General features: G+C 41.0%; 1 protein-coding gene across 5 annotated transcripts in view; it reads right to left on the reverse strand.

Moving 5' to 3' along the window:
* vps13b (vacuolar protein sorting 13 homolog B) overlaps positions 1-14,781 on the reverse strand; it is a 319,766-nt gene that overhangs the window by 297,496 nt on the left and 7,489 nt on the right. The window lies entirely within an intron of this gene.

A 14,781-nucleotide genomic window follows, 5' to 3' on the forward strand; every position in this document is an offset into this window, starting at 1 on the left:
GTATAGTAACACAGCAGAGTGTGGCAATTCTAGTGTCTGCAAGCTCGTATTAATATTACATAATGCTTCGATTATTGTAATTTTCATGCATCCACCAGGTTATCTTGCTTATGTTAATCAGGTTGCAATTAGAGTAGCCAACCTGAATTATTCCACTATCTGTCAAATTAGTCTTGACATGTATTAACAACTTAATCACGCCTGCCTTTTCTACACATGGCAGAAGAGTGCTTTAGGTTGAAACTAAAGCCACAAAGAACGGTTCTTGTGATGAGGTGCAATTTCAATTCATCACAGCCAAAACACCTCTTACTATAAATCCATCATTTGCTTTCTGTTACTTCACAGAGCTTATGATATTAGCTAGCAGGCAAGCACACATCTCCCCACACATGAGCAAGATTTATTAGCAAACAAATCACATAAACTCTAGTTATGGGGAACAATGTAACCAGTGTAATCTAACTGCGACCTTTATCTGGCTACTGAGGCCAATCAAACTATCGGTGTGCATGTAAGATGTGTATCTGTTCTCCAACCTGGTTGTGTGTACACTGAACAGAGAAGTGATTAGGGGAGCACCACTGTTTTCGAGCCCCCCTTCACACCAAACCTTCCCTCTAACCTTCCTCCCATCCCCATTTAACAACCATCTCCGTGGGCTCTACAAATAAACTCTGGTCCTTGGATGAGAGGGGTGAAGGTCTCTCCTCCACAACAGCACGTCATTTGCACTCAGAGACCAGCGGCCTGTTAAGCCCAGGAATGCAAGTGCAAAATCTGTGTGTGCGAGTGTGTGTGTGTGTGTGTGTTTATGTGTGAGTAGGAATGGCGATGAAATGGACATCCCCTTCAGAGATGAGCCCGAAGATAAACAAAATAAGCCAAGATTCAGGGTGAGGGGGTTATTTATTAGTTCAGCTTGAGGAGTACCTCAGCCTAGCGGGTGCTCTGTGACTAAGACATGAGACGCAGTTAAAACAATAGGGACACAGGACCAAACAGTGGAGGGGTCATGAGATTGTGGTTTAAGAACTGAAAGCCAAGGACTTTTACTAGATCTACTGCTGGGGTAAATGCAATTTTAACACACAAGAATCGTCTAATTGGGAGTTCCCTTGTTGTTCCTGTTGATAATTTTGGCAACATATCCCAGCACTCTCCTAAAGCTTGGAGCAGAAAACCACTGCTCTCATATCTGATGTCATCAAGTGACAAACGCTGGAGAAGCTCCATGAACAATAAAGAGATGGACTTTGTGGACTTATAAAATGTCTAGAAGCAGATTGTCACCTTCTCCAGAGCGTCTTAGTCATCATGTTTCCAAGTTTTAGTGGAGGCTTGTTGTCTTGTTTCCAAGTTTTAGGGGGGACTTGCATGTTCACAGCTTTTGATTCAACAGCTCATTATAAGAAGTTGTCAAATTAAAATTAGTTTTTACAAATCAGTACTGTAAATACCTCATCAAACATAAATTATCAATTTGGAGAAAAGAGGAGAACAGCCTCCTACATCAAAATCTAAGCACAAAAGACATTCTATGGCTACTATAGCTAAAGTTCTACTCCTCTACAACTACTAAGTATAATTGAACAAATACCTCATATTCATATTCATATTCATAGACACAGGCCTGCAACAGTGGATTATAGGAATGAAAGAGAGAAAAGAAACCAAACATATTAGAACCACTCTAAAAAGAGAAGTCAGGGAAAAAGGTGGAGAGTTGAGTGAGCTAAGCATGGCATTGATTAGGAGTTACTGCAGCACTGTAACCTCCAGAATCAGCCCAGGTGGTAAGTTTGTCAGACAATCCGGACAAAGAAAGGGGGCGATCATATGTGTTTAGCATTTAAATGGGATCAGCGTGGCAGAGTGTCACACCTTATTCTGACAAATGTAAACACCGAAGGTGTCAAAACCAGATATATTTGGCTTCTCCATGCACACACACTTCATTCACACATACTCAAATGAGCAAATCCACAGCCACACCTTTCAGGCAAGCCACATGCTGTACATACTGTGCATACACATACTCCATGCAATTAACACACATTTCCTGGTTCTGACAATATTTAATGACAATGAACCCCTTTCTCTCTGTGTGGTTGAGTAATGGAGATTAGGTTTTAAACATACTTTACATAATTTGAGTTGTGGACACACAGACAGAGAGGCAAGTATCCCTCAGTGCGGTAAAGTAAACACACAATTGCCAAAAGAGTCGAGAGAGGCTCTGGCAGAAATATTTACACTTTACTTCACTGAAGGCCTTTGCGGTAGAGCTGCACTATGCAAGCAGTTTTTTTTTTTCCCCATCAGTGAGTGGTGGGAATTGGTAAACAGAAGTGGAGGAATAATAAATACTTCATCAAGGTTTCGAAGAATAGAGATTGGCAAATAATAAGATGTAAATTTGTTGCTCATTATTCACACTTCATTTGTTAACTTTTCCTCACTTCAAAAGATGCATTTGTAATATTTAGAGATAACACAATGTAAAAGAAAAAAGGCTAGTTTTTAGATGAGGTAAGTTTATAATGAGATGTGCTCGCATTTTGAGGAGTTTAGTTTGCATCACAACACGCTCCTTGAGCGCATTAGAATTAGAAACAGTTTCCCTCACGTGCAGACTCTCATATCTATACCTAAAGGAATGCCGAGCCCTGCAGGCCAAGAGTACACTGAGTTCAACAACTCAAAACGCCACTAAAGAACAAGACTGCCAAATTTGGAAGTAGCGCAATTAAGCGCTCAATGTCACCGTGGGCAGTGAGCAATTCTCCAGAGGCGAAAAATGCCTTTTCAGAGGGAAGCCCTGGGACAAATGAAGCCTGCCTCAGCTGCTGCCGGGTAAACTGATCCCTCCAATGCCACGGCAGGGCACAGGACAGGGAGGGAGGGATAGCGAAAGAGGGAAAGACAGAGGAAAAGGGGGGTTGCTTTCCCTGCAGGCATGTCAACTCAGCTGTTGACCAAAGATGACGGTAGCAAAAAAGGAAAAGAGGGACAAGAGACAAAGAGATAAGTGGGAAAAAAAACAGAGCGAGATAAAGTGAGACATTGAGACCAAGAGTAGCTGAGAGAGAGAGCAAGACTGAGAGACACTTGGAGATAATGAGAGCAGAACTGAAGGACAGAAAAAAGAAGCAGGTCCTGGCAGTGTGAGTGACAGGCGAGGGGGACCCCCTACTCAGAGGGTAAGTGGGCACCCACGGAGGGTTAGGGCACAGGAAGGCCAGACCTGACCTCTGTCCCCCTGCAGACGTCTGGCTCAGTCAGGGACCAGGAGGCAGTGGGTTGAGCCTGTCTGGAGGGTCGACCCACATCTGAGCTGCTCAACACATTAGCTGAACCCCACCACCACCTCCAGCTATTAGAAACAGCACCTCTGCAGATACTGTCACATGCAGTTCCCCAAGTACAAACAAACGAGCTGGAACTTACAAATACCAGAAACCAGTAAAATCTTAACTGCCACTGGCAAAGTAATTTATATGTAAACTGTGATGTGAATGAGTAAACTTTAACTTTGACATCTACTGGCAAAAAACATTATTGTCCTATAGGCATTTGTGAAAAATAAAATATGACATTTTCTTTCTTCCTCCACAGATTATGAAGCAATTTTTCACTTCAGTTTGAACACACAGGAAAAAAAAAACTGTTGGCAGGAGTTAGGAGTCAACTACCCTGCCTGCCTGCAACTGCCTGATCTTTGAAACCCAAACATTTTTAAAACTGGTCAATTTCACACAGTTTCAGCAGATTAATGAGAACATGCAGAGGATCACTGCTGGATAAACACACTCCTTGTTATTGTTGTTTTTCCTCTGCAGGTTGCTGGCGAACTCATGCTGACATCAAAGCAGCAGGCCTGGAGATTGGAGGCCAGGCAGTGGAGGGCGAACGCCTATGGAGTGAGAAAATAAATGAAGGAAACTCAATAGCTCCTTATCTCAGACAGACCCCCACTCCTTCAAAATCACTCATATACACATACAAACACAGACGCGCACACACTGGGTCTGACAAGTAGAGGCCCTATCCCCCCTGTCAGGGCCCACAGAGCACCAACCAGCAGTCAGACCTCCTCTCTCCTTCCTCAAAAACCCTCACAGAAAACACATTTTGCTGTGTAGCTTCTATAACACGGACTGCCAAAGAGAAGCTGTGGATTTTATGAGTTTCAGATTGTTTTTTGAGAACAATAATGAAAACACCCACTGCTAACGTGATACACACACCCCACATTCAGCGGAGCGGACGCTGCTTTGCTCTTGAAGAACGCCTCCGTTCTCTTATGATCTTGCTCCTACACCTGTAATTCCTTCATCCTTTTTATCCTCTTCATTCTCACTTCCTCTTCATCTTCACACCTGCAATCTATGTCCTTTTGACACTGTCATCTCCCTCATCCAAACATGTTTTCTCGACCATCTCATCCCATCTATAACCAGCTAGTCTGAAGCTTGTTTTAATGGTGATGACCCTGGTTCTCATGAGAATGGTTTCCAGCTGGCAACAAGAGGAATGAGGCTTGAAAAGTGTCTCACTGTTTCAAACATACAGTCACAGTTTGGGACGGTTCCAGTAACGTCAAATGGTATGCAGCCACTTCTTTTACACTTAAGCTGCTCAATCCATTGATGACGACCCCACTGGAATGTAAACTGAAGAGAACAGAGCTCATCGCAGTTGACTCAAATTACCTTTTCTTTAACGTCTCTTGGCTTCGAACACATCCATCAGCTCAACTAAAAATTAGCTGCTAATGGGTTTTTAATGAAACTGTAACAAATGCAGAAAGCCATTACACCATGATTAAAGACAGGGGTTTCATTTTCTCCTCAAACGGAGGTAGAGTAGAGAAGGCTGCTGCCAGCCAGAGCTGGGAGGACAGAATTTCACACACTCTCCCTCACACTGAAAATATTTAGAAATGAGCAAACATTCTTAATATTACTATTATACTCTGCAATTTGTACACAGATAGCAACACATTAAACCACAAACTTACACGAAAGACAAATACTTGCATACAACACCACACACACATGCATGTGCACAGTCTCACACACAGCCTGAAGACCCATACTCTAAAAACACAGCAGAGCCGTGCAGCTGGAATCCATGGCAGATTGGAGGGATTAGAGCCCGAAATGAACCCAGATGAATATCACATCGTGTGACATTCTGAATAATTATCTCAATGAAAACAGCTCATTACAAAAATGTGGTCTCTCTCTCCCTTTCCCCCTCGCTTCAAGTAATTAAATCCACTACTGGGAAAGAAAACCCCCATTTACAATGCATGTACTACATTAATGAAATATTACAGTCCTGAAATGTATGCAATGTGCTGCAGTATTTCAACTGAACTGAGCTTTGTCTTTCTGAGGGAATAAAGTGTGAGTCAGTGTAAAATTAGTGTAACGGCAAGAAAAAGCTACTTTGATGATTTTGGAATGAAAAGAGTGTTTCTATGAAAAAATGATAATATTCAACTAAAACGACATTTGAATCATTTTAAGCACAATTGTAAAATCTAATAGCTAATGTCAAATGTACAGTTATCATGATTCTAATACATGAAAGTACAAAATTGTGTTTTCCTTTGTGAAACCACATGCCGCAGCCACTCAGCACATACTGCATATCAACAGTCAGATAAACAAAATATCCATGACGCCATATGAAGGAGAGACAGTCCATAAAAATATCAGCCCTGGTTTACTTGAAACTCTTATTTTCTTTACGGTCAAATTAATTATCTGTAATTAGCCTTTTTAAAACCTTCATACCTATATAATTATCACAACCACAACAGAGAATAGACATACTTGTGGGATTTCTTTTCATTAAAAAAAAAAGGGGGGGGGGGGGGGGGGGGGGGGGGGGGTGTGTTTACCAGGTCTGTAATACCCGAAATGTCACTAAGAACATTTCATCCCTGCAAACTCAACAGTTAGCAATGAAAGCACTTGGCTAATCTTCCAAGCATATGCGTTCTTTCTTTCAGGAGCCCCAAAATACAACATGTTCATTAAAGACGGGGGAGCAGAGAAAGAGAAAAGATTCCAACATATCTGCCAAAAGGAGAATGCACAATTACAAAACTATTTCACTCTAAAGTGGGAAGAATCACAACGACAGCAGCGGTGATGTCATACTGGAGGTCTCTGCCAAGAGTGCCTCCGCTGTACCCAAGTCAAACGGGCTATGTTTAATATCTGCCGCCAACATGCCCAGAATAATAACAAAGACAAACAGGGATCCAAATTACGGACCAGACCCACAGGGAGCAACAGGAGGACTTCTGGCTTCAGTATTTCATTTGGACTTCTTGTTCAGCCGTTGTCCTTGTATTAGCTTCATCTGACAGGATACAATTGGCTGAGGTTCCAGTACAGATCTTTTACTGAGGGACAGCAAAAGATCTGCACACTTGATATAAAGCAAAGAGCCACAAGCCAAGCCTTCGGCTTAGTGCCCTCGTCGAACCTTCTCAATGCTGCACAGATGTTTTAACAAAGCTCTGTCCCACAGCGTCTCAGTAACATTGACCAATCAGTGCCATTATTATCCTAAATGTGACCTGTTTAAATGCATTCTAGCTATGGACCTATTACATTCCATAATGTTGGTTTAAACCACAAGACATTTTCTTTAGTCTTATAAGCAAACCTCAACTAATACCAGCAGAAACCAATCTTGTGTTTACGGTACAGTAGCTGTTGCTGCTCCAGTTAAAGCGTGCATAATTCTCCATTAATCTAGTAAATCTCAAAGCCAGTGTATTCATGCATGAAATCGCTTTCTTTGTTACAAAATAGCCTTTTTGCTGATTAATTCGCCACAAAAGTAAGCAGGTCAGCAGCAAGACATTACAAAGTAGAGGGAGCGCTGAGGTCAGTGCTCTTTCATCCACGCTAGCAATGTTTGTTTTCCACAATTGTTGTTCAAACAAAGGATTTCAAATCATAGTACCTCCAATCCCAAGACTTGATTAAAAGCCAAGAACAAGGAATTCAGACGGGCAAGTGACTAGTCCTGATGTAGGTGCCGTGATGGAATTTGGAACAAGGCTGAACTATCAAGATCATTGCCGTCTCCATTTTCCTTTCATTAGAGCCCATTCAAATTCTACAGTGACCTCTCGGTGCTGACATACCATGTTCCAACTGGGGACCTGTACTTTTATTGTTACTGCACCTGACACACGAAACTGTTGTCTCATGGGAGAAAAGGAGAAAAACAAAGGAAAGGGACAGAGAAATAGAATGAAAGTGAGAAAAGTGTGTGAAAACAGTGGGAGAAACAAAAGTTAGAGAGAAAAAAATGGCAAGACAGAAAAGAAGAAAAGTTGGAGTGAAACAACAGGAAAGCAGGGTGAAAAAAAAATCAAAAGAGAAAGAGACACTGAGAGAGAATGGGAAAGAGGGAGAAATTGTTCCTGATTTAGATCTGAGAGGCTCTGGTCCTTCAGATGTCTCCATCAGCTAACCACAAGCCCAGGCTGAGCATGTGAGGCATGCTGCTTACGCTGGCACAGCTACCCCCTAATGCTAATAACTGCAATGTGTTAGCTACAATAAAACACACACACACACACACAGTCATGTGCAAAAAGACACACATCTCGGTCAACTACGATACACACGGGGGAATTCCCAAGCACAGATCTTTTGATCTAACCTGTTAATTCCCAATCAAAATTTGATCAAATATTACTTGTCATGCAGCTAATCTATTCCTTCATGATATGAAAATAATTACTCATTTTACAAATGGTAAAGAAAATGAAGCATCCTTCAGAGATATTTCTATCTACTTTTGGCAAGTTGCTGAAAACCAGTCCTCAGAACCTGATTTGAGTGCAAATGAGATTTGTCAGGAAGTGACCCATCCATGTTACGAGCTTTGCCCATAATGTCATACACAATATTAAGCACATTATACAAAACATAAGCACCCCTTTAACACGGTAAGCACTGGCCTCCAAGAACAGCACAAGCAGGGCTGAGGCTACTCGGACAGCCTAATTGCACATGTGAGGTGCAACTGCAAGGCATGAACTATAGAGGCCTAAGTGTTCTTGGAGAGTATCAATGTTCTGAAACCAGTGAAACAGAATAAATCAAACAGAGAGAAATGGGAGAGGATTTTTCCGCAGTGCTGAGAAATACCAAAGCCATGGTGAAGGAAGTTTGAGCATGCAAGCGGAATGCAGCAGGCCTTATGTTTGCATAGCTTTTATACACCAGGTTCCAAAGCAACTGAGGTACTGTCAACATTCATCAACTTACTTGAGAGACGGAAAACTGTCAACCTTACTTTGGGAAAAAATTATTACAATTTCATCCTTGTAACATCTTGGAACCGTAACACAGTAAATGTCCAAGGTTCTTAGTTCTCCTCTTGTCTTCATCAGTGTAATGAAAGGAGACATGCTTCATTTCTTAACTTTCAATTTGCAAAACACACCAATGAAACAAGTGGCCTGCCCCCAGCCAACAGCCAAATTGCAGTCCTGCTTTACAAGGTTTTTTTATTATTATTATTTTTCTACAAACCATGAAAATAAAACTAAGAAACTAAGAAGAAAAATCAGAAAAGTCAAAAGTAAGATTTGAATACTTTAACTATGGCTTGAAAATTGAAAAAAGAGATTTGAACATTTGAGATTTGAATGTCTGTAATATCTGCTTTATACTCATGTCTGCAGTATAAAGTCTTTAATGTTACAATGTTGGCATGAGTTTCTGAACACAGCTTGCAAAGCTGTATTCTGCTGGAAGAAGTAGCGGAGGATTAACCCTTTGTTACAACGTTGACTCTTTAAAAGAGATGTGTTGAAACTCTGCAAGTCGTACTCGAAAAAGGGGAAAAAAAGCCTCAAAAAAGCCGTTCTTCTCTGTCCTCTCTTTATGTATTGCAAACATGAAGAGAAAGCGGTTTAAAACATTTAAATTTCCAAATCGGATTTTTCACTTTTAAACCACAGCTTAAAAAAAAATCAAGCCTTAGTTTCAACTTTTCAAATCTTAATTTCAATTTTAGTACATGTGAATATGACTTCACCTCATATTGACATGTCTGTGGTGCTCTATCTCAACCAACTAGCATCCCAATATCTCAATCAACCAATACGTTCTGTTCTGTCGACTGGAAATCATAATATAAATATTTCTATATTCATTTCAAGCGTCAAAAAGGTTTAATAAGAAGAAGACGAAGAAGAAGCTAATGCAACTGAATTATAGCACGGGAATTCTTATCATGTTGGTCACTTTAAACAAGCAACGTGGTCAATGTCAAGCCAGGGCGATACACTCCTTCAAGATCTGCATGTTTATTATCTTTACAGCTAACCATATGCCTTCTCCACACAATCTCCTTTTCTTCTCTCCCCCACCATGGAGAGTGACATGTTGTGCAATTATTCGTATTACATTCTTCTTCTCTTACCCACACATTACAGGCAGCCAAGCCGGCCAAGATAAAAGCTAACGACAAATTTCAGCACACTTCTGGGAAAGTGGAATTTAACTCATATACCAACACACAAAGCAGAGTGGAGGGGCGCCATCTGAAACACACTACAATCAGTTTTCCTCTGGTTTTACGAATCATTGAGTGTTACGTATAAAATGTATTTTAGATAGCATCTAGATGTACAGATAAAATGGAATTTTGATTTGAAAGGGGATTTCCGCTCTGCCAAATAACTTGCTACTGACTAGCTCTGCATGGGTGATTTTACTGGTTAAAATGTCCTGCCTTATATGGCGTCATCATTTCTATAATAAGAGTGGAATTATTCATAGGTCAAAGGGGTGAGGGTCTGCTAAATGGAGCACACACTCACCCTGAGACATAAAACACAGACCACCCACAGTTTGTGTAACATGGAGTCATACAAGCCTACCCTTCTCCACTGAGAAATTACACACAGAGGCACCCAGTTACTGTGTTACTCCTTTTTGTGACTTTCAGTCTCACCCAAAGAAAGAAAAACGTCCGTCTCTGTAAATGTAGTTAGACCATTTACATGAAGGGGAATACAGTGTGCAGCACCCAAACAACAAAATGACATGAACTGAAATGCTGTTGTATCAAACTCACACATAAAGCAAACACAATGATCTTAAAAGCACAAAAAGAGGTAAACATCCTGTCTAATTCGATCACTTCTCATGGTCTAAGTTAAGATTTAAGACTCATAAAGCAAACGGTGTGCCTAAATGCAACACAATATCTTCCCAGAATTTCTGTTTGAAGACAGTGCTAATAAAGAGGACATTAACGTTAATTGCATGGTAATCGTTTCCCAGACTGTGATATCACAGGAGCACCCAGCAAGTAATAAGCTCCACTGAGGGATTGTTGTAGTCCGGATGGCCTGAGAGCAGGGATTAAACTGTGGATCGGCAGCATCCTGCCCAGAGTGTATTGATCACCACTTGAATCACTGGATGCAGGAAGCCGCCGGGTTTAATTTTTCCCCAGACTGCTTTCCTGTGTCTGAGGAGCTGAGGTAACCTCATCCCACCAGGAATCCAAAACTCCATCAAACCTCAAAGGCAAAGCAGTGTAACGCTGTGGGTTGTGTCGCGCTGGCTGACTCACAGGCAACGGTGGTTGGGTGCGAGGCCTTCTGCTGGAATGACACACTTGTGCATTGCCTTCTGCAGATGCTTTGAATCAGTTTGGAATGCCAAACAGAGACCAGTGCAGTGGGTCACTCTATGCTGAGAACTTGAATGAGAGGACAGACAAATACAGCATAGTGGGTTACATGACTGGTTCAAGTCCGAGAATTATGTTTTGTGGGAAAATATGTATATATATGTCGGACTGTACACACACTGCATGACTACTTAACTTTTTTGTTGAGTGTGAAACACAGTCTTTGTGACCAGGAAATTTCAGCATCATTACAACATCAAAGCCTTCCTCAGACTGAACAACCCTGTCAACAAGTGGTTTGGCTTGAGGTTACCAACATACAGTACACATGACAAAGACAGTGGGCACTCTCATCTCTGGTCACAGTCTTCTCCCAACTGTCATCAGATCCAGTCTCACCTGAAATATGTCTTACAGCTGAGAGCTTACATTAATGTGTATCCCACCCTGTGTATAAATATAGGAAGACAATTGTGAGATGGTCCATTCGTACACAGGCCATGGAGCAAACTATGGATGTGTTCATTTACAATAAGTTTACATGAAGGCCTTACTTGACAAAGAGGACAGGGATTTACACACATAGATCCCCTCATAACCACGACCAAGAACATTCACTCTGATGTTCAATCCACTTCTGTCCCTCTACAGTCCTCTTTGTGTTTCATCAGAACACTTACCCCAGCTTCCAACCTGCCTAGGGAATCCACAGTGTGCCAACATTACTCCATCTTCTCACTAGTTTTTTTTTTTCATACAGTCAGAGATGGCTTTTGTTACTGCTACGGGGGGCTGGATTCAAGGAAAACAGATTCTCCATGTCTTCGCCCTATGTCTCCTCAGTTCTGAAGACAAGGCCCCGCTGAGCTGATGATCAGACGGATTTATGGTGCAATCTCTGTAAGCCATTTGCTCCCTGCAACCCGGAGAATCAAAGGCAAGATTTCCGAATGGCATTGGGACAAAGATTATCCAGTTTGTGCTATCTGATTGCAAACTTCCACAGGCTGTTTTCTTTTATTTGTTTAACTTTTTCCTTTGTGTTTTCTGACTTGTGCAAGTTGAGCTGCACAGGCTCAAACTGGGTCTCATTCTGTTCGAGACTCTATACAGTTCTACAGAAGCAGTGAAAGTGCATGTGATTGCATATTTTTACTAGATGATACAATGACATTTGTGAAAAATAAAGCCCTCATTTTTTTATTGTCACTTTAGACCATGTTCACACTGTCAACAAGAATTACATATCTCAATTTAAACCAGAAGCAAATGCATAACTACAACAGACCACTACAACAGGCTACACACAGAAGCTGACAACAGTCCATACATCCCAGGTTTCCTATTTAGTGGGTTGTGGATTTAACCCCTGGGTGGAAAACCACATGTTAACGCAGTAGCATCCAGAGGATTCCATGACAAGGAATCAACTGTGCATCTGAGGTCGCAATGTCTCAAAAGCTGTGTTTAATTGATTGTTTGTTATTAATTACATCTATAGATTTCTGTTTAATTTCTGAGCCAAAGTAGCAATCCTTTGTCAAGTAGGTCGTAGATTTAGCAACAGAGTAACAACTTAGGGTTTTTAAGAAGTCTTCAAAAAGGGGTTCCCTAATTCACATGTATTACCCATTATTTAGGAGCAATGAGGTTTGGTGGTGTAAAGCCCTAAAAATAGTTTGGAAGGAATCTAACAGAAGAAAGGGCCTAGTTGGACCATATGCCAAACCAACAAGTCTCAGAGGCACCTCCCCAAATCATCTTGAGGCAATGCATCAATCAGAACCTCCACATCAGTGGCAAATGCACTCAGCAGCCATAAAACTCCCAGATCAAGCAGCAAGCTGAGCCAAAACCAGAAAGGCTCTCCTCGGTAAACCCAAGCCCTTATCTTTGTCTCATAAAAAATAAAGAGTGCCTGAGAGTGTTATGATCCACTGTAACTGCTGTCCAGCCAGTTTCTCTCTGTCTTTGCTGATCACACCTCATCTTCAACATCTGGAGCAGTTTACCAAGATGTCAAGAAGAAGAAAAAAAAAGTGCCCATAATTTTGCAACATTACATCGATGTGAGCTGTTAGGTCTTTCATTAAGGCCTGAGTTTAATCTTGCCAATTTCTGTTACTGCTACAACTAGCTACGAATACAAGAACAAAACCCCTGAAAACAGCGGCATGATCAATTCTATCTCCTACCAAAGGTTTTATCCATCTCCTCATTAAATGGGGAAGCTTAAAGGCAGTAATGCCTTAAACCAAACACTCAGCATCACATCAGAGACCAGCTCCAATCCACCACATCTGAGCTGAGAACCTTAACATGACAACATCAAACTAACGAAGAAAATTAAATACACCAAATATAGAAAAACTATCCTGGATGGGAGAACTTTGGTGTGAAGCTGGAAAAACTGAACATTGCTGCTAACTTCTTGTCTGAGATTTCCATTGGGCAAATAAGACACAAGATGGAGACCTTATGAGTTCCATTAATAACTTCAGTTTCCATAGGAGCTCTGTATATTGAATGACAGATTTTAAAACCATTGCTTTATCCAATGCAGCTCCTGACATTTTCGTACTGCGTAGAAGAGGCTCAGATCAAACAGTTCATTCATATCAAGTAACTCAACAGGGGCCACACTGAGTGTGTCTTTGCACAAGAAGAAAGAAGTTAAAGCTGACTACTACAAAACCCTTTCATCCCCATGACCAATCTCCTGTTACATATATTGAGCTCACATGCATAGACCAGGGCTTAGTCTAATTTCACATGGAGATGTCCACGCTAATGATTCAAGTCAGACATGAACTGGACAGATTTACATTTTTGGAAACATAAAGGAAGTATATACAATAAAACTGAACTAATGTGCATTAAAGAAAGCATGTACATATGTCTAATGTTAAAATAACACAAGTAGCCTTAAAACAATCAAGGATTTCTAAGCTTGCTTCAGATCACCATGTGACTCTAGGACACAATATGACACATACGAAAGGAAATGTATTTTGTTTATAAATGGCCTCCGGTTTGTAATATTAATGTCAAAAACAAGTTGACAACATTTTTTTCTATTACCACACTTTCTGCACTACAAGTCCTGATTATAGCCTATTTTAAGCAATTACACTGTCAGCAGGAGCTGTAATCTCCAACTGCTGCTAAACGCCCAAATTTCCACATTTGGTGGAAACTATAATTGTGAGCTGCTCTTGGTGCTTTGCAGATGGGCCCTATTGAGCAATCTGAATATCCCTAATATTACCCAGTTCCTCTCGAGGGGAAACACGAACATTAAAAAGGTCCAAATAATTCTGGTCAAATTACACAACCCTTAATGAACTTCAAAAGACGTACGGATGTTTTTACAGGCCAGCGCTCAGGCTTTAACAGTAATTATGAAAACAAACCATATTAATGATATCATTTATCATTTCCACACTTTGGCCGCATGAGGCCCACCACAAAGTTCCTGTCTCTGTTGGACAAAAGAAACACTAGTAATCTACTAAACTTAAAATGTAAGATTTTCCATACACATCAGTTTTTTTCAGCTCTTTTAAAATTCCTGTGGGCCATCACCCAAATTACCTGAGGGCTTCTGGGAGAACTGTCATGGCCCACATTTTGCATGTACCTATGCCAAACTCCCTGCATCCCAGCTAAACTCTGATTAAAGCTGGGCCAGGACATGACATGTATATGAACAGGATATCTAAGCTCCAGAGAAATATAATCTTGTTTCTGTGGGCTGACTAAACTCACTAAACCACCAGAGAGATGACATGGCAAATATAGTTGTTTTTTAATGTCCGAGCAATGTTGAAAGTATAATAAAAGGTGAAATGAAGGTAATATAAATGACCAGATCACACAAATCTAGAGCATTTAAGTAAACTGGTTGCATTTTCTGGGCTAAGGACACAGTAGTCAGCCTCTTTCTTCTAACTCACATAGGAGAGACGTGTAGCTGCTCAATTAAATTCCACATGCTAGAAGGACTTCTGCTGTAAGTTTGGCCTTGGTCCAAATTATGTCTCTTGGGTGTACATACCACTGAATAATTTGTCCAAACGTCATTTG

The sequence above is a fragment of the Chaetodon auriga genome, chromosome 8, assembly GCF_051107435.1.
Source record: "Chaetodon auriga isolate fChaAug3 chromosome 8, fChaAug3.hap1, whole genome shotgun sequence".
NCBI classification, from domain to species: domain Eukaryota; kingdom Metazoa; phylum Chordata; class Actinopteri; order Chaetodontiformes; family Chaetodontidae; genus Chaetodon; species Chaetodon auriga.